Source organism: Danio rerio, chromosome 11 (assembly GCF_052040795.2).
Source record: "Danio rerio strain M-AB ecotype USA chromosome 11, GRCz13ab, whole genome shotgun sequence".
Lineage (NCBI taxonomy): Eukaryota > Metazoa > Chordata > Actinopteri > Cypriniformes > Danionidae > Danio > Danio rerio.
In genome coordinates, this window is record NC_141031.1 from 4,617,501 (window position 1) to 4,641,283 (window position 23,783).

General features: G+C 39.1%; 1 protein-coding gene across 8 annotated transcripts in view; it reads right to left on the bottom strand.

Annotated features, from left to right (window-relative positions):
* Window positions 1-23,783, bottom strand: part of LOC137490698 (bis(5'-adenosyl)-triphosphatase-like) — a 746,092-nt gene that overhangs the window by 241,372 nt on the left and 480,937 nt on the right. The window contains exon 1 of one of the 8 annotated variants that reach the window (XR_015502305.1): window positions 926-1,105. The exons of the other annotated variants lie outside the window; for them this stretch is intronic. The gene's annotated coding sequence lies outside the window, so the exon portion shown is untranslated. Of the gene's footprint in view, window positions 1-925; window positions 1,106-23,783 lie in introns of those variants that run through there. 8 annotated transcript variants of the gene reach the window in all.

Genomic DNA, 23,783 nt, shown 5'->3' on the forward strand with positions numbered 1-23,783 from the left:
TGTTTAAGGAAGCAAGGAAATTTTCACAGTATGTCTGATAATATTTTTTCTTTTGGAGAAAGACTTATTTGTTTTATTTCGGCTGGAATAAAAGCAGTTTTTATTTTTTATGAACCACTTTAAGGTCAAAATTATCAGGCCATTAAGTCTTCAGAACAAACCATTGTTATAAAATAACTTGCCTAATTACCTTAACTTGGCTAGTTAACCTAATTAACCTAGTTAAGCCTTTAAATGTCACTTTAAGCTGTATAGAAGTGTCTTGAAAAATATCTAGTCAAATATTATTTACCTTCATCATGGTAAAGATAAAATAAATCAGTTATTAGAGATGAGTTATTAAAACTATTATGTTTAGAAATGTGTGGAAATATCATATATATATATATATATATATATATATATATATATATATATATATATATATATATATATATATATATATATATATATATATATATAAAATTTGGCCCAGGACGTTTTTTTTTTTGCATCTGGTAAACATGGTAAACAATATAGAGACTTCTAAATGAGCGAATGCGTCAATATAAAACCAACTTTACCTCTATTTGTAAGTGTCAAATTTTGTAAAAATGTATCCACAAACATTCACTACTTTAAAACAACACAATACAACAAGAAACCCAATTGGTAAAACTTTATTTTGATGGTCCATTTGAGTATTAGTAGACTGTTTGCCTCATATCTGCTGATGCTGCTCCTTCGACACACATTTAACCGACTAGAATCTTTGCAAATACATGTCAACTTACACTAACCATAACCTCAACCTAACAGTCTCTGTATAATCTAATGAGAATTCGTTGACATGTAGATGCAATGTAGCTTAAATTTAACAAACGGACCATCAAAATAAAGTCTGACCACCCAATCTGTTGAAAGCATACAGTTCAATGTGCCATACCTCAAAAAAGTCCAAAAATCAAGGTGTGCTGTAAAAGTCCCAAAGTGTTTGTCCACCAGTGTATATATAATCCAAAACAGGATTTTTGTAAAGGTAAGTTCAGTCAAAGCAATCTCTGCAATCCAAAAAAGTTTGGCCCTATTTTATTGGCCATGCTGCTCTCTGTATTTTGTTTCCTGCTTCCTGTCAGGTGACTGGTGTAACTTCATACTGTTCTTGAAGACATAAGGTGCATCCCAAATTGCATACTTATGCACTATTCTATGCCATTTTGTAGTATATAAAATATATATAGTAATATTAGTTATTCAAAGCTTTGCTAGCAGTGTATGAGACAACGGACATGAAATAGTTGGTTGTGGATTTTTATCCTTCACATCTTCCACAACACTAAATCCAGCTCTTTAGTGTTTCACACCCACACACACATCTTTAGCAGCAGGTTAATGGAATCTTCGGTATTAAAGCCTCACCTCTTGCTGAGACATTCTTCCCTCATCACTGCCTCTGTCTCAACCGAGCAGGAGGTTGTGCATCTTAGCCCTGACACGGATATTGCTACAGGCTAACGGTGGTATCTCTGGCTGCCAGCGGCACTGGCCCCCTGATGTTACTATTAAACAGTCCGGGTTGTTGGGTGACATGGAGGTGAGAAGGTGAAAGTGTGACATGACACCTCTCTGTATTACTTCAGTCACCGAGCACTGGTCTCTGATCTCTCAGTAATGTGCTACTGCAATTCCAGCTTGTGCCATGAACGCTAGCCTGCTCCACAGAAAGTATATAACATCAGTAATTCACAATATGGCTATGTTCTTTTTCATTGAAAGAACTTCACAAGAAAAGGACACATTAGAGTAACAATAGCGTGGGGTTAATGGATTTTTTTGGGGGCCAAAAATATAATTTGCGAAATTCATCGAATTTTAGTGTTAACTTCCAGTTTACCATTTTTTTGTTTAAGGCTTGAAATAAGTATGCTTTCCACAAGCCTTCATGGGTCTACAATTAGGCACTTGCGAATTATTCTTAGACATTGAGGGAAATGTTTTTGTAGTTGTTAGAAGCTTGATGGTGATGTTAAGGTTATATTGTCATAATCTAATTCGTTTATAGTCTATGTTGAGCTTTTTTAACCTCTAAGACAGTGGTGCTCAACCCTGCTCCTGGAGATTGACCTTCCTGCAAAGTTCAGCTCAAACCCTGATCAAACACACCTGAACCAATTAATTAGGACCTGAACAGCACTTGATAATTACAGGCAGGTGTGTTTGATATTGGTTGCAACTGAAATCTGCAGGAAGTTCGATCGCCAGGAAGAGGGTTGGTCACGCCGGCTCCAAGGGGTTGAATTTAGGCTTAAAAATTCGAACAGACCAATCAATACATGAATACATAAATAAATACATCATGACCAATACCCTGCAGGCATGGGATGTCAGCATGACGTCAGATTAACGTTGTAGTTTAACATCGTAAGGACGTTGGATTTAGGTTGGAAATGAAAATCGAGCTGACAACAGAACCCAACATCAGGCAGACGTTGGACTTCGGTTAGTTAATTCCACAACCGAAAAACAACCTAAGATCACCTTCTACTGATTTTACCAACCCAGGCCCATTCTGAAAACATAATCTCGTGAACGTTTATGGAGACTGTAAAGACAAAGCAGAATCCAAAAAAATAAAACTAATGAGTGAAAAACAGGGTAAGAATGTGATAAAATCTGAAAACGTGGTGAAAATAAGACAAGGGCTTTTCTTTCTTCTGGATGACTTTTGTAAACCGTCGGTTGGGTTTAGGACAGTAAGTGGGTGGGTGGGTCAATTGGTAAAATTGGTTGGGTTTAGGAAAGGAGGAGGGTGGGTCAGTCGATTGGCCGGTCACCCACTCAATCATTCAGTCATTCAGTGATGAACTAACAATCCTACCCAAAACTTGCAAATTTAGCCAGATCAGAACTCTGCATCTCGGCCTGTAGCAGCAGTGAAAGGGTGTTCGGTGCTGCTGGATGCACCATCCTGAGCGCAGGACTGCACTAAAGCCATTTACAGTGGATTCAATAACGTTCATCCACAAAACACGTAGCCTAATCTTGGTGAGTAAAGGGTTTTAAAATTATAAATAAATATTAATAAAACCATAAAATCATAATGTAGACAGAGTATACAGGCTAATGTTAGCATTATTCTTTAAATATTCAGCTTCACCGTCGCCTTATGCCAGATTGTAAAGAGAAGTGGCAAAACAAATCCCACAGAGCCTTTATCTTAATTTCGTTATTGCCAATTACCCGTCATAATTTATTTAAATTCAATTTGCTAAGAAAGACTTATTTTATTGATGTGTTGGCCAATTTAAAGGCTAAGTGTACCCAGGCCTATTTAGAGTGCTGAGATGTTACTATGTTACAGAGGACTTATTTGATTTCTTTGTTCCAAATTATGTAAATTATATTAAAACACATATAAACGATTTATTCTTGAAAAAAGGCAAAAGAGCTGTGTGACAGTGCACATTTGAATAATGTTGGGCTATAAACGGGTTTGGGATATATAAAGCTGTCAATCAAAATGTACCTGTTGGGCGCAGGCCCAACTTTTTATAGCCCAATTACTGCTCTAGTCCACATGAGGAGCACATTATCTGAACATGCAGCTCAACTCCTTGTTCAAGCTCTTGTTCTCTCCAGACTGGACTATTGCAACTCTCTACTAGCCGGGCTCCCAGCTAAACTCTATCAAACCTCTTCAGCTGCTTCAGAACGCAGCAGCACGAGTGGTCTTTAATGAACCTAAAAGAGCACATGTCACTCCGCTACTCATCCGTTTGCACTGGCTGCCAGTTGCTGCTCGCATCAAATTCAAAGTTCTGATGTTTGCTTACAAAGCGACTTATGGCTTTGCTCCTTCTTATCTGCTCTCACTTCTACAGATTTATGTGCCCTCCAGAAACTTGCGTTCTGTGAATGAACGTCGCCTCGTGGTTCCATCCCAAAAAGGGAAGAAATCACTTTCCCGAACTCTCGAACTCAATCTGCCCAGTTGGTGGAATGAACTCCCTAACTGCATCAGAACGGCAGAGTCAGTCGCTGTCTTCAAGAAACGTCTCCACTTTCCTTCCTAATCTGCAATTGCCTCTTTGGCTCCTCCACTAACTACTACAAAAAAAAAAAAAAATACTAACGTTTTGCTTCTTACACTTTCTTTACATACCTGAAACTTGGTTACAGCATTCATTGTTGCTCTTATAGTTGTGTAAATTGCTGTCTTGTCCTTATTTGTAAGTCGCTTTGGATAAGAGCGTCTGCCAAATGACTAAATGTAAATGTAAACATGACACGGAAGTCATGAAAAAAAGAGTCTTGTGAGGCAGTTAGTTAGCAGTTCCCTCTAAAGCACAATTATTAGGTGATTAAATCATTCACCAACTTTAGTAAAGGGTACCCAAGCATCTGCGCACAAAGTATTGGTAAAGATAGTCAAATCAATTGGCTCTCTGTTATCGTGGTGATATAAGCCCTCGAGCCAGTTCAATGACCAGACAATGTGGCGCTTGACCAAGATTTCAGATTCGAACTCATTTTGTTCACTGGAATTTGCCAGTGAGTTCCTTTACCTGCATTAAAGAGACTTTGCTAGTACCCAATTATACTGTACTGTAATAAACTGTAACCTACCGCTCAGTGGAAACAAGACATGCATCTTCAGTACAGATGTAGATGTGTTTGTTCTTCACCTCATTTGGATCTCCTGGTATTTATTACAATAGAATATGAAATCACAGTATATTTATCATCATTATGGATTCTTTAACACAAAAACATGGCATTTAGTCATTCATTTCTATTGACGAAAAACAAAAGTCACCTTGGATGGCCTGGAGTGGGTAAATCATTACAATTTTTTAAGCGTGCTAATAAACTACCGTTTTAAAAGGACAGTATAAAGTGTTGCACTTCTACATAAAGCAAAACAAAATGCCTCACCGAGCTGTCAAAAAACTGTTACCGTAGCTCTTTCAGATCCTTTAGGTAAAGAACTACTTTACATACACCTACAGCGAGCCTTGCCAGGTCAGGCGGGACTGACTTCTGAAGATTCATGGCCTGCTAAACGCCTGCAACCTCCCTCTCTCCTCCACCTGCTCTTGCGGTTCTCCTACCTGTTTACTGGCAGGGGAAGACGGAGGCTGTTATTGGGGGAGCTGATGTGGCCGGCTCGCCAGGCAGGCAGGGAGACAGTGATGGATGGAGGCTGGCTCCTTCCCCTACTGCTCACTTGCTGACTGGGCCTCATGCTTTATTCATGAGATTTGGGGCAGGAAAGAGATGCCAAAAGGTTTAAGAATATATTAAGGAACTCTTTGAGATGTCAACCAAGTTGTCAGGTAGTGTTAAGCAAAGAGTCTCAAGCACTACATCCCTACACCCACATGCCGAGCGGAGGGATACGTAGCATGTCTGTTTTTTTTTTTTTTTGTTCTGTAATCTCTTGCTTTCACAGCCAGTTGGAAAACACCAGCTACCTACTGTTCAAGCATCTCATTGTAACTGTTCCCTGCTAAGAAAATTACAAGAGAAATTACGTTTTTTTCAGACGTTCCTCCTTTGCTCGGAGCCAAATGCATTCAGTCCTTTGATTCAGTGCAACCCGGACCACCGGCATTTAAAGAAATCCAAATTGGACTTCATCAAAAGCATCCAATTGCTTCAATTTTTTTTGGAGGCTTTTGTGATTTACATGTTGTGATAAAGCACGTGAAATGTTTCATTTAAACCTGTCTGTCCAGTGAGCACTGTTCATTTTTTTAAAGAAATAGCCAACAGACAGTTTAGAGACAAGATTAAATAATAATAATTATGATAATAAAAATAATAATAATAATAGTTATTATTATTATTATTATTAATTTTATTATTATTTAGTATTTTCTGTGAATTGTTTGTCAGCTATTTCTCAAAAAATATTAACAATAATAATAATAATAATAATAATAATGATAATATAATAATAATAATAATAATAATAATAATCATTATTATTATCAGTATTATTACTATTAATAATAATAATAATAATATAATTAATATTAATATTAATACTTTTATTATTATCTAATATTTTCTGTAATTTGTTAATAATAATAATAATAATGATTATAATGATGATAATAATAATGATAATATTAATAATAATAATAATAATTATTATAATTATTATTAATTTTATTAATATTTAATATTTTCTGTGAATTGTCAGTCAGCTATTTCTCAAAAAAATATTAATAATAATAATAATAATGATAATAAAATAATAATAATAATAATAATAATAATAATAATAATAATAATAATAATAATAATAATGTTAATAATAATAATAATTATTATTATTATTACTATGATTATTATTATTATTAATATTATTATTATTATTATTATTAATTTTATTATTATCTAATATTTTCTGTAATTTGTCTGTCGGCTATTTCTCTAAAAATTAGATTATTATTAATAATAATAATACTGATGATAATAATAATAATAATAATAATAATAATAATAATAATAATAATACTAATTCTACAAATACTAATAATACTAATAATAATAATAATAATAATAATAATAATAATAATAATTATTATTATTATTATTATTATTATTATTAGTTTTGATGCATCTTGGACATGATGTTTATATTTCAAGAATTACCTGTCACCAGTGATAATGCAAATCAGCACGGTTATCGTGTGACACATCAGCTGCTGAAATATATCTGTGGTTGTTGTGTGTATAGTGAATTAGCATTGAACACATGTGCGTCTTCCTCTGCTTGTAAACTTATAAACCAGGGGTGTCCAAACTCTGTCCTGGAGGGCCAGTGTCCTGGAGAGTTTATCTCCAACTTGCTTCAACACACCTGCAGGAAGTTTCTAGTATATCTAGTAAAGCTGCGGTCACACTAGAGTTTGTGTGTGCGAAATTCTGTCGTACGGCGCTGCGAAAAGGGGTGGGATTAAACAAGATTATTAGACATTAAAAAAAAAAAAAAGCGAGCGATCCCTGCTGAAAAATCCAGCTTAAACTAGCCTAGGCTGGTTGGCTGGTTTTAACTGGTTGACCAACCTGGTTTTAGAGGGGTTTTGGCCATTTCTAGTCTGCGTTCCAGCCTGGTCTTAGCTGGTCAGGCTGAAAAATAACCAGCTAAATCCAGCTAAAACCAGCTTGACCAGCCTGGTTTAAGCTGGACATAGCTGGTTATGGCTAGGCTAGTCAATCTGATTTTAGCTGGTCATCTCACAGCCTGACCAGCTAAGACCATGCTGGAAATGGCTGGAAACCAGCCTGGAAATGGCCAAAACCCCTCTAAAACCAGCCTGGTCGACCAGCTTAAACCAGCCAACCAGCCTAGGCTGGTTTAAGCTGTTTTTTTCAGTAGCGATTGCTCCATGTTTTAAATTTCTGTATAGAAAGGTAATGTTTTGATCCTCGATTGGTCCCACGCAGTCAAGTGATGCGATTTCGCAGGTCAGAGTTCACCAAGCTTGAACTTTGCACCGCAGCAATCTGCGAAACTTGACGCATGACTTTGCGTTTCCAGTCTGACGCATTTGCGTGCGTATGAACAGATGTCTATGGGGAGAAAAGTCAAGTGTGACCGCAGCTTAAGAGCTTGATTAGCTTGTTCAGGTGTGTTTGATTAGGTTGGAGCTAAACTCTCCTGGACACCAGCCCTTTAGGACCGAATTTGGACACCTCTGTTAAAAACAAACACTTGTGATCGGTTTATAAGATTGGCCAAATCAGCGAGTACTAATTGAGTCATTAAATGTGATTATCGGCTGATACCAATCTCCAGCCGATTGATCGGAGCATCCCTAGTGGTTACTGACAAAACAGACCAGACAAAACAATGACCCATTTATATTTACTTATGCAAAGCAACCAAACAAAATAACATCAGCATCAGGGTTATTTTACTCTAAAATCCCTTTATCAGTAGTAACTTCAACGTAAAATGTGCTACATTAAGTGTCAGCTGTACAAGATTCAAACACGGAGCATTTTGCACTTAAGGCAACACATCAACTCCAGCTGAAGCAGTGAGCTGAAACCCCTAAGAACCCCCTGATCTTGATAAACACTTTGAGCCTTTCCTCGTTCAAGTAGAAGAGAGCTGTATTACCAACATAGAAAATATGTGCCCGGAGGCATTACCAAGATGGCCATTGAGTCAACGGTCCTGCCTTTAAGGGACTTTGGCCCTCACAGCACAGATGCCTGCCGCTTCCCCGCTCCCTACTGTTCACAAAGGCTCCTTTAAACCTCCAAAATCCCAACAGCCTCTAAAGTGCCATCTTTAGAGTATGAATCACTTTGAGAGGAACAGACAGGAAAATATGGAGCCTGCAGGTAACAGCATAGCACTGCAGCAATGACAGTTTTCCTGAAGCTAGGATTTTTCCCTTTGAGTTCACTTCCACGATTTCAACGTCATTGTCAACTAGAAAAAAAGCCCCCCCACAACTCAACCCCTTCTATTCACACTGTGTACTACATATTCTTTCAAGAAGACACAGGAAAGATCTGGTAAATGCCAGAGTGTGTAAAGGGATATGCAACATGTTCGAAGAGCACAACAGGCAGGGGAACGGAGATGAAAAGTAGATTGTATAACTTGCTCTGGGTGACACACTGTGTGTTATAGGATGTTTTTGTGAGCATGTCTCTGTATGCCGGTGAAATGTTAGCTTGCACTGTTTGAGTTTGCGGCCCGAAGCTTTGTGGGTTGCGTGCATGAAGTGGTGTCTGAAATATCAGTTCAGGGCTAACAGTGTCTTAAAGTCTTGGTGAGAAAAGATTCATTCAAAATGCAGGAGTGAAAGACAATCATCCAATCAAACTACCTGAATCAAAATCATAAAACAAGGCTGTATATATTAGGGATGGGAAGATTAACCGATATGTATCGATACGCGGTCATGCGCGTGCACGATGCGAGTGCATCGGTGGAGCAGCAGAGGATGAATGAAATTTTTGGAAGCAAATCGAGATGCATCGGTTTTTGCGAGATGCATCGGCTTTTCCAAGATACAGCTTATATTTTTAATATAGAATGTATTTTTTATTTATTAACAAGTGTTGTCAACCTGTTTTTGGCGCATAATTTAATCGACCTACGTAAAATATGCCTTAGCAACGGACTTGCGGATGTGTACACTTACACTACAACTCAGTGTATCAGGTGTGCGGATGAAGCTAGTGGTGCGCCCTCAAAAAGCGCGAGAAGCAAAACAAACATTTTATTCCCCACTGAGTTTTAAATCTAAAGTATGGCAACATTATGGATTTTGCAAAAAAGATGGACGACTTGTCAGGACAGCTGCAATTTGCAAAATGTGCCGCGCATCTGTAAAATACACGGGCAGTACGACTAATCTGAAATCTCACTTGAAGCGGCGCCACGGTGTTGTTGTGGAAGCATCTTCCAGTGTTCCTGTTTCCCTGCTTCCTGCTCTGCTTCAACTGTAGCTACCAGCTCCAAAAGTGGTGAGAAAAGCATTGAAAGTTTTCTCCATGCGCAACAGATTTGTGCGCTCTACGCCAATAACGGATGCTATTGCATTGTTCATCTGCAAAGATATTCAGCCTAGTGTCACGGAGAACGAAGGTTTTAAACACCTCCTCCTGTTAATTTTTATTTATTTATATTTTTATTAGCCTGTTGTTTACAGTGACAGTGATGTTTCAAAGCAGCATAACACTGCTAGTTCACGACCTTTCTATCTTTCTATCTTTGTAAAACTTGTTGAAAAGTTAAAATCACAATTCTTGTTGTGCAATGGTAAACCTTTATGTTGAAAGAGTGCATATATATATATATATATATTTTTTTTTTAATATATATTGCACTTATACATTCTGTTTATCTTGAAAATCCTTAAATAATATGTGCTATATGTTCTAAAATGGCCCTCTACTGTAAACTGACACTCTGGCTCTGAGAGAAAAGCCAGTTTGTAAAAAAAGTCTTGGTTTTGCTTGGTTTATAAATAATCAAACTCATTCAATGGCACAGCATCCTCTTTCACATAATCTCATAAACTTGATCTAATTAGTTAGTGCTGAACTATCGCGTTGTATCGTGATATGGGTGTGAATCGTATCGTGTTGCATCGAAATATGTCACAAATGTATCGCTAATATATTGGATCGTATTCTTTGTATCGAGATGCGTATCGGATCGGCATTATAACTTAGATGCCCAACCTTAGTATATATATACATAGAGACTGGACTGGTTCTCGAATTTGATTGGCTGAGAGATCTATCAATCCATGTGATTTTTAGTATCATCGTGGGAACCATTTATTGTTTGTATCACTCACAGAGAGTGTCATATCAGAGGAAAAAATCACTACAAATGCACAAATACTACTGCATTTGTGTTCCATAATAAAATTGTACGTTTTCAAGGGCAGAATGTGATTGTTTAGACTTCGATTTGCGGCCCTCAGTGCAATATTTTGTGGCCCGCGCCGACCGCTGTACTCTGACAGAATCAGCTGAGCGGGGAGAGAGAGCGCTCCCCGCTCCGCTGATTCTATCCGTACACAGCGTTATTGTCACTCAATGCGCGTTGTCGCGCGTTCTGATCAGCTGTGTTGTCGCACGCGTACTCAAGAGCGGTGTTATCGCGTGCCTACTGAAGGGCGGGACCGAGGGTGTGTCGCGTCGCGGGGGCACTTTTGATCATTTTGGAAGGGCACTTTCTATGCAAGACTAAAAAGGGCATGTGCTCTGCACAGGTTGAGCCCTATGTGTGCACATGCCTGCCCTGCATCTTATATATATTGATATTATAGGTAGATACAGACTGGTACAGACTGATGTGACTGGAGTGGGGTGGGGGTGTTTTATTTATACACATATACGCCTTTTTTTAGGTGAGGGAATGGAAGTTTTGAGTGAGTTCCCCCACTTTTTTCCATAGGACTTCAATAAGTCAAAGTACAGGTCTAGACTTAATGATGATCATATTCAAGCCATACTGAGGGTCTCAACTGCTTCTGCTCTAAAGCCAAATGTGGTTCAGATTTGTGAGAAGAAGCGCTGTCAAGTCTCTGGCAGCAAGAAGTAGGCAAAAGATGCCATGTTCAGAAGAACTGTTCATAATCTTCACTCAATGTTCTATTAATGTTCAGGACACTTCATGTTCAGAAGAAATAATTAAAACTGTTAATAATGACATTTGAGGACTTTTTTTTGTGAAATCCCTTATGCGGCCCAGCCTCACCCAGACTTTGCCTCCTGCGGCCCCCAGGTAAATTGAGTTTGAGACCCCTGGTTTATTTCAAGGGATAGTAACTTATTGACAAATAGTTTTAATGATTATATAGATTCAGGCACCTGGATGACAGTGTCAGTTTAGAATTCATGAACCCGTCGAAAGCAGCTTTACCTCAGACACTTGATCTAGAATTTACTGTTGACTTTAATGTATGACAGTTTTTCTGAAGATAGGATTTCTCCTGTTGAGTTCACTTCCACTATTTCAATGTCATTGTCAGCTGTAAAAATGCCCCCCACAACCTAACCCATTCTATTCACACAGCGTAGTACACATTCCTTCAAAAAGACACAGGAAAGATCTGGTAAATGTCAGAGTGTGTAACAGGATATGTAACATGTTCGAAGAGCACAACAGGCAGGGGAACGGAGATGAAAAGTAGCATCTATAACTTGCTCTGGGTGACACTGTGTGTCATAGGATGTTTTTTGTGAGCATGTCTCTGGTTGCCTGTGAAAGCTTATCTTGCACTGTTTGAGTTTGCGGCCCGAAGCTTTGTGGGTTGCAAGCATAAATGTCTGAAATATCAGTTTAGGGCTAACAGTGTTGACGATTGAAGTCTTCTAAATGCAGAGGTGAAAGACAATCATCCAATCAAACTACCTGAACCAAAACCATGAAACAAGGTTGTATATATATGCAGTGGTGCAGTAGGTAGTGCTGTCGCCTCACAGCAAGGAGGTCGCTGGGTCGAACCTCAGCTCAGTTGGCATGTCTGTGAGGAGTTTGCATGTTCTCCCTGCATTTGCGTGAGTTTCGTCCAGGTGCTCTGGTTTCCCCCACAGTCCAAAGACATGCTGAAGGTGAATTGGGTAGGCTAAATTGTCCGTAGTGTAAGAGGGTGAAAGGCCCAGACGACAGGCTGGCCGGAATGTGTAAAAAATTTGTTATTATATGGACAAGTCTAAATGGAGGACTTGTTCCAAAGAGCCGAGCCGCGACCGTACGAGATTAAGGCCAAAGAAGAAGATGAATCCAATGAGGAAGAAAGTAGTTCCTCAATCAAAATGTTTTTTGAGACTTTCCATGTTTGATTTTGTTTTTATATACACAATATGCTGTCAAACTGTTGTATAAACGCAATATCACACTCTTAGCAGTGCGATATAGCTGTATATCGGCACTGGTGGGGGCACTAAGACAACGCACGCCTCCCACCAGTATCGATATACAGATATACTCTCCAGGAAGTGAGTTGGACAGCTGTGGTCTAGGTACTAAAGTATTGTTGAAGCTAGCTGGATCACACCAGAGCATTCTCTGTCTAATCCAGGGATAGGCAACTTTAGTCCCGGAGGGCAGGAGACCTACACAGTTCAACTGTATCAAACACTCCTGTCATTAACTTTCTAGTGATCCCAAAGACACAAAGAAGCTTGATCTAATGTTTTTGATTAGTGTTCAAGCAAAACTCAGCCCTAGGACACCGACCCTCTAGGACCAAAGTAGCCCATTCCTGGTCTAACCAATGATGCCTAAAGGATGTATATTCAATTGGGACCAAAGAAGAAAAAGGCCACAGAAGCTGTTTAATTAGCGTTGGCTTTGCAAAAACTAAGCAGAGAGACATTCAATGACATGTCATAGCCTTTATGTACAGAATAAAGGCTGTGTTACAGAATAACACACAGAATTGATCTGCACAACTCATAGACTTACTTTAGCTTTACCTTACTGGTGTCAAATTCGGTTGCTGAAGGGCCACAGCTCTGCACAGTTTAGCTTTAACCCCAATTAAACACACCTGATCAAACTAATTGAGTGCTTCAGGCTTGTTTGAAACCTACAGGTAGGTGTTTTGAAGCAGGGTTGGAACTAAAACTGTGGCCCCTCAAGGAAATGAGTTTGACACCCTGCTTTAGCAGATGGAATAAATGTGACTCGATTTAAATCAGCAGAGCAGTGGACTGCTTTAAATGAGTCCAATTAAGACAAAACTAAAATAATTAAACCCTGATTAAAGTATAATCAGCAAATAGATTTTTCCTCTCTCTCAGACCCATGCGTTTATTATGTCTGAAGTTTGATTAATTGCCCTCAAAATAATCAGTTTTGGCTGAAAGAATCAAAGTATTAGTTTGAAAAATATATATCTCCCTGAAGGTTGGAATAAATCAGTTTGACTTAAAAGAGTCGCTCTATGCATGCTCCTTGTCAGAACTGGACCAGACATGTGGCGGGTTTATCACACCGGGATTCAGGTAAGACAGCTGTGGTGCTACAGTCAGTAGCAGTAGAATGTTGTCATAGTTTCGGGTGAACATTTCAAGCACAAAAAAAACAAAACAATAATAAATAAATGTCACCCTTATGTCACTTAAAACCTGTTTTACCAGCATGGAACATGCCACTCTTTAAGCTAGACTTTATCGTAGGGATGTAGGCAGTGATTAATTTGTAATATGGGTTTTTGAACTGTAACAAATGCATGTTACCAGAAGAGGAAGAGGAACGTTGGAGGACAGCAATGTCGCTGATGAAAGTAAAGACTATGGTGGGAGGGGATTGTTTGGGAGGGTCAGTCGCGGATGAAAGTGAAGAAGTGAAAAGGGTTGGGGAGTCGTGGAAGAATGTGAAGAGTGTGAAATGCGGGGTGTGCGTGCGGGGAGGGGGATCGGTAAAATGAGGTGCCAGATCAGATTTCTTGTTCCGGCACAAATTAAGCCCTGGTTGTAGGGATGAAAAGGGTGGGTGAGGGAACAGTGGGATCAGAGGGCATCCTACAATGATGCTCAGAGACTCAGGGCCTACTCACACGATGCCATCCATACCGTGCCCAGGCCCGTTTCCAGGATCGTTTGAGAAGTGTGAGTGCGCTGAATCGGGCTCAAGCACGGTTCACTTGGCCGGGCCTGGCCCGGTTGGAAGAGGTGTGCCTGAGTGCGATTCACTTGGGCTTTTTCGCAGTACGCTTGAGTGCAAAACGCGCCAAAGCCCAAAACTGAAATCGAGACGTGACTTTTAGAGGCTGTTTCATATGGATTTATTAATCATTCTTACTGTTCAGTGATCGCAAACTGTGTTCAGTGATCGCAAACTCCTCACTGCACAACAACTGCGCGGCTTCAGCAGACCTCCTCATTCCTGCAGCACGAGAGCTTTATGATTGTTTATGAGCACCAAAAGTGGCGGATCTGTTCGGCGAAATATCTGACTGCATGTCAACGCATCCCTAAGGACTGTTTGGCGAAATATTTGACTGCATGTCAATGCATAACAAACAACTTAAACGATATAACTAGAGAAATCTCCACTGTGCTGCTGAGTGAGAGAGCGCTTCTCACTGAACAGCCCAGCAGCGATGACGTAAGCATGCTGAGGCCCATTTGTGGTGTGAGTGCGGGCCGTCAGGGGAGACGGGAGGGGGGACAAGCGTGCTTTGGCCCGGTTCGAGGCAACTGTACCTAGTGTGAGTACGGCCTCAGAGTGAGGGTTGGCGCTCTCCTGAAATGCATATACGGGAACATAATCAGAATAAGCCTGGGTTGTCAAATCCATGGAGAGGAAATGATTCATAAAAAGGTGTTGCGATTTTTAAAAAAAAGTCTAAATGTTTTACTGTTAAAGATCCCTGGAGGAAATTCAGAGGGATTGCTTTTCTCATTTTAGAGTTTAATTGGGCATCATTTAGATTCTTGCACTTGCACAAAGGTATCACAGAAGTTCAGAAAGAAATAACATTTACTGAATACAGTGCAAATGGGGAAAAAAAACCTTTATTTATTTCTCCACATACTACCAGCTTTGTGCCGTTTAACAGAGGAGATCTTTGAATTTATGGCTAGAGAGAGAGAGGTGATTATAACTGCTACTGTTCAGAGGCCTCCGAGAAACACGTCTGGGGCCCCGACGAAAAAACCGGCATCGTTGGTTTGTCATTAATTGAATGACTAATAACAAGATTAGGCAGACTCTATTAGGAAACCCAGCACACATGTTGCTGCTAATTACCGTGTTAATATCATTCTCCAAGCCACGGCGAGGTTGGCCTTGGCTTTCCTGGATGACAAATTGCCCTGTATTACTTTATGTCTCCCCATGGCTTTTGAGTTCCTTGCTTTTTTCTCACACTTCTTAACAAGTTGAAATGAAATAAAAGTACTTTTTTTCTGGTCTTCCACATGCTCCAACTTCATAAATGGTGGACAAAAATGAGATAAACAAGAAAAGTTAACTGTTCGGGATGGTTTCACCCACTCTGTGGTGATTTTGACTCTTACTTTGGCCATAATGTTCTGTGTTTTTCAGCATATGGAATCACAATTGGTGACAAATCTTATTTTGACGCATATTTTGGGAAAAATTCTATAAAACTTTCACAGCAATACATTCTGGGCAAATTTACTACCTGTTCATTATGTTGGTGGCTGTTTTTGACCCATTGACTTCCATTATAATGACTTTTTTATTGCAAAGCCATAACAACACATTATCATGCATTGTTGATTTTTACTGGTTTTCCAAGGTAAAATGTGTAATTATAAGTATTAACCATGAGTTGGAGTTCAAAAAGTAGTTTTTGGCTTAAAATGATATGTTATAAGGAGTATAGTGTGTTTGAGAGTTTTTTTTTAGAGTGTGAGAGTGACCTTTGCACACTTACCTTGATAAGTTTGAGGAAAAAAAAACGAAACAAAAGCAGCTCAGCTCTCATATCCTAGTAAACATAGTAAGTGTATTTATGCACACACACACACACACACACACACACACACACACACACACACACACACACACACACTATATTTTGCTGATTTACTCCATATAATTCCATATAAAACTCAGAAACTTTTTTTTTTGCACAGGCCTATCTAAAAACAAAAACTGCACCTGAACATATCAAATGCAGCAGACTGAAATTAGAATGTATGATCTGCGCATTATTGAGGATGTATATTTCCATTCCAGTAGGTGGCAGTACTGTCATCATTTCACAAAGGGGAACTAGTGCTGCACACATACAAACTGTAGCAAAAGCTGTGTAACAAAGCAGTATTTACTTAACCTGCTCATGTAAAAAATACGCCTGATAATCTGATGATCCATATTCTTTGTGTTCCCTCTTGATTTGCTTTGTTTTGTCTTTTCAGTTTTTGTTCTTGCATAGCTGAACAGCCAATCAGAGTGCGTTCTTTCATCAATGGCTGATGCCAATTCTATATGCTGAGTCATGCAAACTCATTGAGAGGCGACGAGTGGAATACATCATCAACTATTTTACCTTTTTATATTTAATTTATACTGTTAAATGTATATTACAATTAATGCATTTCTATTTATAATATTACATATACCACGCAGTAAAATGTGAAATTTTTCTTGCATTTTTTTTTTATCAGAATTGACACTATTGTAAATTTATATAAAAAAAAAAAATTCTTGTAAATTTGACTATTTCTCAAAATTCCATGCTAACACAAACGTTTTTATCACAATTCCTTAGTAAATGGGGTTACTATCTAAAAATTCGGTACATCTCGTAATATTGCACTTATCTTTGACTTTTACTCATTTAGCAGAAGCTTTTATCCAAAGTGACTTTAAAGTGAAAATAAAAGAGCTGTAGTAAATAAATACCTGTTAATAAAAGTCTGTTAATTTGTATTTTTAATTAATTAATTACATATTTATTTTCCTACAAGCCTATGGAGTGCTGATGTGCGAATGGCGGTTATATCCGCGGGCGCTGCAGATAAATAAAAAATATATTATGATTATCGCAGATGGATGAAGCGGGACTTGGCAGTTGACCAGCGAAAAAGCAGAGAGTGGGCTTTGCAAGATGGGAAGATGAGACGTCCAAAATAATGGATGACGTGCAAGAGTAGCCTACTGTTCAAAGTTTTGGTTGGAGGATCTGCAGGTCGGGTAATAAAAAAAAGAAATTATGATTATTTAAAAATACATTATGATTAATTGCGGGAGGGTTGCAGGTGGATTTAGCGGGACATGGCAGTTGACCAGCGAAAAAGCAGAGTGGGCTTTGCAGAATGGGAAGATGAGACGCCCAAAATAATGGATGAAGAGCAAGAGTACTGTTCAAACTTTCAGTTAGTGGTCATCAGAGGAAAATCTGCTATCGTTCTAGGAGAAGCAAGATCGCTTATTTCCATGACTGCAGCGCCTTGCGAGGAGAATCTTGTTCATTCTTACAACAAGCGAAGCGAACGCTCATTCATCGAAGCTGGGTGCGTTTTGGAGGCGAGGTGGAATCGCCCGTATTTAGGCACATTAGATGCTGTTCTGTTTTTGCATAGTGCAAAGAAAAAGGCCAAGTAAACACAACATCGCTGCTGTTTAGGCTGAAGTGGCACCCTTTTTGTTATCCTGTATCTGTAAAAGCTAAAACGTCTTATTTTTACTTTCTGTATTTGAAAATGAAGAACATGTTGTCTAAAGATAAACTTTTGTTTTTAAATCTAAATATTCATTTTAAGACGTTTACGATCAACGTATTATTTTACTATCAGAGATGCTGATTAGCTCACGGAATCTGCTGTTAATATCCTCAGTGACCTATCATCATGCCTCAAACAAAGAATTCGAATTATTAGTGATGATCGGGCACGGGTCGGGTGCAGACACATTTGGCAAGGCAAGGCAAGTTTATTTATATAGCACATTTCATACACAGTGGCAATTCAAAGTGCTTTACATAAACAGGAATAAAAGAGACAAGTGTAAGAAATTTAATTTAAAAAATAAGAATTATAAAAAAAAGAATGAAAAATAGATAAAACAGATACAAACGTGTTAAAATAGGTTAAAAAGAAAAGAAAAATATAGTAGTGCGATCTGTCGGACGCAGCACAGTGCTCATTCACACAGGCACAGCTAAACAGATGTGTTTCCTGTCTTGATTTGAACATGCCTAATGTTGGAGCACATCTGATCATTTCTGGAAGCTGATTCCAGCAGCAGGGGGCGCTGTTAGTTGTTAAAGGCAGATTCACCCTGCTTTGACTGAACTCTTAGAACTTCTAGTTTATATGATCCTAAAGATCTGAGAGATCTGTTTGTATTCTGTTTGTATTATCTGGTTTGTATTCAGCGAGCATATCTGTAATGTATTGATTTCCTAGGCCATTTAGTGATTTATAGACCAGTAATATCTGTACTCTACACTGGGAGCTCTACACTGGGAGCCAGTGTAAAGACCTGAGTACAGATGTGATGTGCTCTGACTTCCTGGTTCTAGTCAGAATCCTGGCCGCAGCGTTTTGGATGAGCTGCAACTGTCTGACTGTCTTTTTGGGAAAAATCCAAATACCAGATAAAACTATATGTGCGGGCGGATGGCGAGTGGATGATTAGTATGAAGCCGTGGATTCGGGTGTCATGTCAGCTGATCTCTACTACAGAGGCAAGAAAGTGTGTCCTACGGGTGGTTTCTGGGGAAGGGTAAAAAAAATGAGTCATCTTGTTAACAAAAGTTCGGTGGGAAGTGAGTGGGACCATCCACTCACCTGTGTAAAGTACACCCAGAACTTGGAGAGGAAGAGTAGTAGTAGTGTATTTGTAGTTGTGCTCTGGTCCTACTAATGGTTTGTCAAACCCACTCACCTGTTTGGAGCACACTCAGAATTGCACATTGTTTTAGAAGAGAGAGTGTGTACTTCACGAAAAGATTTACATTCTAAGGCAAACGTTTGAAATTAACAATTGAATATTTTACAATTTTTCATTAATATATTGTTTGTGATATAAATTTGAGTCAAATTTGTTTCTCAAATTTCGTAGATTTGTATTTATTTATTAATTATATTTACAATGCTGAGGTGAGGCCATACAAGAAGATCAAACAAACGTATCTGCCTCCAGTATGTTAAAAACACGGAAGGGTGTATATGTGTGTGTAGGGTGTAAGGTTGAAGGGGTAGAGAGACTGAACAACAAACACCTCTGGCGAAGCGAAGGAGAGAGTTAGTGTGGCGTGCATGCAATCCATCTGGGGAATGGCGGAGCTTTAAAAGACGGCGTTCAGTGGCTGAGAGCGTTCCTGGGCTTCAGGCTGCCTCCATCCTGTTTATGATTTCACAAGCATGGAACTCATTACACATCCTCTATGCGCTCTGATCCATGCTCAGTGCTCCAAAACTCTGCTAGAATCCCCGGAAAGAAGGCAATTTGTTTTCCACACAGGGACGGGAGGGTGTTGCTTCCTCTTTCCGTTTACACTCGGCGAACACGCTAAAAAGTACCTGACATCATCGCAATCACAGCCGCAGAAATTTTGATCAGTCTTAAACGCTCGGCGATGATTGTCGAAAAGCATCAGAGGGATTAGAAGTCCAAAAAAAAAAAAAAAAACTGATGATCTTTAATCTGGGTGCATTCAATTTAATGCTGCGGTGAAATGAAATATTTAAATGTCTACGCATTGGAGTTTAAAAAAGCAAAAAAATGACTCATCAAGGAAAAAGATGAGCATCTTCTAAGCAAGGGTTCTCATTTAGCATTTTCAAAAGCACATTTCTTATCTCCCCAGCACATGTGAGCTTTATTTATTTATTTTTTTTCCAAAATCACGCTCTCAAAAAATTAATTTGGCAGGGATGTAAAGCATGCTTTGGTGATGTCTGCTCACTGAATCTTTAAAAAACATGATACACAGTGGCGGCGGCACGGTAGCTCAGTGGTTATCACTGTTGCCTCACAGCAAGAAGGTCACTGGTTCGAGTCCTGGCTTGGTCAGTTGGCGTTTCTATGTGGAGTCAACATGTTCTCCCCGTGTTAGCGTGGGTTTCCGCCGGGTGCTCTGGTTTCCATCACAGTCCAAACACATGCGGTAAAGGTGAATTGAATAAACTAAATTGGCTGTAGTGTGAATGTGAAAGTGTATGGGTGTTTCCCAGTACTGGGTTGTGACTAGAAGGACATCCGTTGCATAAAACATATTTTGCAATAGTTGGCAGTTCATTCTACTAAGCTGAAAAGAAAATAAATGAAACACAGTCTTAGTTTGACTTTTCATTCATTCATTTTCTTTTCGGCTTAGTCCCTTTATTAATCTGGGGTCGCCACAGCGGAATGAACCGCTAACTTATCCAGCAAGTTTTTACGCAGCGGATGCCCCTCCAGCCGCAACCCATCTCTGGGAAACATCCACACACACATTCACACTCATACAGCATGGACAATTTAGCCTACCCAATTCACCTTTGTCTTTGGACTGTGGGGGAAACCGGAGCACCCGGAGGAAACCTACGCGAAGGCAGGGAGAACATGCAAACTCCACACAGAAACGCCAACTGAGCCGAGGTTCGAACCAGCGACCCAGCGACCTTCCTGCTGTGAGGCAACAGCACTACCTACTGCGCCACTGCCTCACCCTCAGACTGTTTTTATGAAGTGTAATTAAATAAAATAAATTGAGTATATTTTGGTCATTAGAGACTGGCTATATTCACACACTGTTGCGACACAACTGTGTTTAAACTTTTTATTAAGTGTGATTTTTGCATAATAGGTCCTCTTTAAATACATTTAATGTTAGTACAGTTCTAATGTGGATCAGAAGAACAAAAACCCACCAATGTGAGTAACCTATGGAAATTAAGAGCAAACAATATATGTTATTTAAAAAAATATTGTAAATCAAAGCATTGTTTTACTAAAATGATGTGTAATATGGATGATTTTGGGCAGTCAAATAACAATAATAATAATAATAATAATAATAATAATACAATTTGTCACATATATTTAAATTTAATATATAATAATTTGAAAACCTACATACACAAGGACCCTTTAGCAAGTTCAGTAACAATTATGCGTTGATTATTATTGCTCCATGACTAATATATAACATAAAAAATGATGGAACATTTTCAGAATCAATCAATCAATCAATCAATCAATCAGTCAGTCTGTCTGTCCGTCTATCTATTCAGCATTCAGTTCAACTGCACTTTTACTCCTTACCAGTAGATGGAGCACACAAGTTTCTTTGTGAAAGGAGAAATTAAAATGTCCCTGCAGTGAGAAGCTTGAGATACTTTGGCATTGTTTGAAAAAAAGAGGAAGGGAGTAAGCTTTTTGTGCTTATATTTCTCTTTCTCTTTGCCACTTTTTCTCTTCATTGACCTGTGAAAAGAAAGTCATTGTATAACCCATAAAAACAAATGCAGCCAGGCCTGTATCAGCAGTCCACATAACTGTATTGCTTACATTCGAGGGAGGGGGGGAAATGATGCGATGTGTTTTTCAGCAAAAGCGATGCTGGGAATGATCCCGACTGCTGACAATGCAGTGATGGAGGCTTTCAGCGCCCTGATCAGTAACTCTAGCTGGATTTCACAAAATACACCAAGCTGCGTTTCAGCAAAGTTGGATAGGCTGCGGGAAAAAATATTAGATACAAAATAATAAAAGGGCTCTCTTGCATTTAATAAGTGGGGTTGGCATTCTGTAAGGACTTTAATCATTTACAAAACACTGATTTTAAATGCCACCTGCTTCAGTCTGTAGCGCTTACTTAATAAACCCACTCACACACTCGCATTGCAGCTGCAACGCTGTTGTACAGTTGTGTTTACAATCCTGTGGATTAAGCACTACTTCAGTACTGACTGAGCTTGGAATGCTGTTGGTCAATTTGTGTTTGTTAAACAGAAAATTGTATTTAATCTTTTTTTTTTTTTTTTTTTGTCGCCATGAAAAGGAAATCCTTTTTTTCCCCCCAACCCAGGCTCATTATGGATACACACCCCTGTATACAGTCCTTTTCTGGACAGCATGAAATAAGTCCCCGAAGGTACGTTTTTTTGCAGTTTTTGTTTTCAAGATTCCACCAGAGACCGCTGGGCATACATTTTCAGATATGAAATTTCTCTCATTCGTTTCTTCTTTTTTTCACATAAATCCACCTGAGGCTGCTGTCGACTGACTGACTGACCGACTGACCAACCGAATGACTGAAACCCAAATGATCATGTTTTTAAAAATCCCGGCTGACCTGCCCACCACCTTGCCTAAACCCAACCGATAGTGTTTTCAAAAGCAATCCAAATAAAAAGAAATGCCCTCGTGGTTGTCTAATTTTTACCAATTTTTCACATTTCACGTTTTTCTACCTTAATCTTTCATGGTGTAGATTCAACAAGATACTGGAACTATTCTGGAAAGATTTTGGTCCATATTGACATGATAGCATCATGCAGTTCATCGTAGTTCATCGTGCTACAGATTTGTCAGCTGCACATCCAAGATGCGAATCTCCCATTCCACCACATCCCAAAGGTGCTCTATTGGATTGAGCTCTGGTGACTGTGGAGGCCATTTGAGTACAGTGAACTCATTGTCATGTTCAAGAAACCAGTCTGAGATGCGCTTTATGATATGGCGCATTATCCTGCTGGAAGTAGCCATCAGAAGATGAGTACACTGTGGTCATAAAGGGGTGGACATGGTTAGCAACAATACTCAGGTGGGCTGTGGCGTTGGCATGATGCTCAATTGGTACTGATGGTCCCAAAGTGGGCCAAGAAAATATCCCCCACACCATTACACCACCAACACCAGCCTGAACTGTTGATACAAGGCAGGATGGTTCCATGCTTTCATGTTGTTGATGCCAATTTTTGACCCTTCCATCTGAATGTTGCAGCAGAAATTGAGACTCATCAGACCAGGCGACATTTTTCTAATCTTCTATTGTCTAACTTTGGTGAGCCTGTGGAATTGTAGCCTCAGTTTTCTGTTCTTAGCTGACAGGAGTGGCACCCAATGTGGTTTTCTACTATTGTAGCCCATCCGCCTCAAGGTTGGACATGTTGTGCGTTCAGAGATGCTCTTCTGCATACCTCAGTTGTAATAAGTAATTATTTAAGTTACTGTTGCTTTTCTATCAGCTCAAACCAGTCTGGCCATTCTCCTCTGTCCCTAACAAGGCATTTTCATTCACAGAACTGATGCTATTAAGTCAATATGGACCAAAATCTCTGAGGAATATTCCCAGTACCTTATTAAATCTATGACGCGAAGGATTAAGACAGCTCTGAAGACAAAATGGTGTTCAACCCGATACTAGTAAGGTGTACCTAAAAAAGTGGACGGTGTGTGTAGGTTATTATCAAGTGACACATATACATTTTGCTATGCCATGGTGTCAATAATCAATCGGCAACAGTCAATAATGCACACAAATATGCTGTGAAATGATGTATGCATATTTTATACCATGGCATTCCTATATTATTCCAAGATTGTATCCTCACAACACCAAGCTGAGTTGAGCTTTGTAGATTATTTTCTGTTGTTCAGGGCATTTCAGCCATATCTGATTTCGCGGCATATTGTAATGCAGGGCAGACAGCTTCATAATAACTGATATCATATGAATCTCGGTCTGTCTAGTCAAATTTGATCTGATACAAATTAGAACCTCTTGTCATGCCGGAGGGAATAAAATCAGATACTCTGAAAGCAGAGTGGGGTTTACATGTGCATCTTTTGATAGAATACACTGCAAGACAATACTCTCCCAGCTCTCGAGGTC